The sequence below is a fragment of the Arachis duranensis genome, chromosome 5 (assembly GCF_000817695.3).
Source record: "Arachis duranensis cultivar V14167 chromosome 5, aradu.V14167.gnm2.J7QH, whole genome shotgun sequence".
Classification (NCBI taxonomy): Eukaryota; Viridiplantae; Streptophyta; class Magnoliopsida; order Fabales; family Fabaceae; genus Arachis; species Arachis duranensis.
In genome coordinates, this window is record NC_029776.3 from 97,783,366 (window position 1) to 97,784,806 (window position 1,441).

Sequence of the window (1,441 nt, forward strand, 5' to 3'; positions counted from 1 at the left end):
AAAAAATAAAAAAAATTATTTATATAACAAATTTTAATATTTTATTTACAAATATTTTACCCAAACAAAGTCCTTGCTATCAGTGACGGAGTTTGAAATGAAATTTTGGGGGGCCAAATAGAAGATAATTGTCAAGATGCTTTTGATATGGACCCATTTAAGATAAGTTCGTCTAACCTCATCTCTCTGATTTGGGTGATATTGCCAAATTTGAAGCCGTTTTTTCAGAGTATTGTTCCAAAGAATTAAGGTCAAACTCATCGGATGCAACTCTTTAAAGTTTTGAAGGTTGTATCTTACTTTCTTGTGATTTATTAAAGTAGAAGAACTATCTACACGTGTTGATATTGTAAAAGTTATATGTTTTCCTTCTTGAATATTAGCATTCCTCTTAAAAAATGCATCATCAATTCTTTGATTTTTTATGATTATTTTATATAAAAATTTGAATATATATCCGGTAAAATATGTAAAAAAGAAATTAGAATGACAAATATTAAAATTTATAATATTTATTGATTTTTTTATCAATTTATACAAATACAATAATATCAATACTTATTGAATATTCTAATATTTTTTATCATATAAAAAAATTAAATTAAATAAACAGTAAAATATAAAATAATATTAAATTATATAAATAAAAAATACTTAATTTTTTATATTTGAACTCAAAGGTAGAGAGAGTGTTGCTTATTGAATAGAGAGCTGCGAAATTGAATACACTCAATTTAGTCCAAATTCGATATGTTTTAAATGTTTAAAACTAAAAGTATTACTAATTTTTTTAATAAAAATTTGGGGGGCCGTGGCCACCCCTTATCTGAACTAAACTCCGCCGCTGCTTGCTTTGTCCACGTCAGCATAGTAATATGGTCAAAGAGAGCGTTAAACCAAAATGAATTTGATTCTGTGAAGTGTTGGAACACTGTGAGGGGCAGTTTGTCCAAGTCACTAATCATATACTCATATGATTACAATTTATGTATTTATTTATTTGTTTGTTTGTTTGTTTTTGAGCCTTTAACTGTTTGCATGATCACCCATTGATGAAGCCAAAGCTTCTTTGAAAGAGATGGTATTGTGCAAAAAAGGTACAATGACCGTGAATCCCATAAATGTCACTTTTAATTAAAAAATGGAAACAAAAAAGAAAATAGGAATAGAACCACAAAACAATACCCTAAAAAGGGAAGAGCCACATACACAGAAAAGAGAGATGTTTGGTTTCAATAAATTAAAAACAAGAGATAGCAAGTGGAGGCGAGATAGGTGGAAAAAACCCAGCATATTTTTAAAGTAAATTTAATTTTTTAAAGAATTTTTTTAGTAGGTGATAGATAATTTAATTTTTTGTAAATTTTAATGACTAAATTAATTTATAAATTTTATTTTATTAAAAAATTAATATTTACATTAGATTTTTCTATCTAGTAAA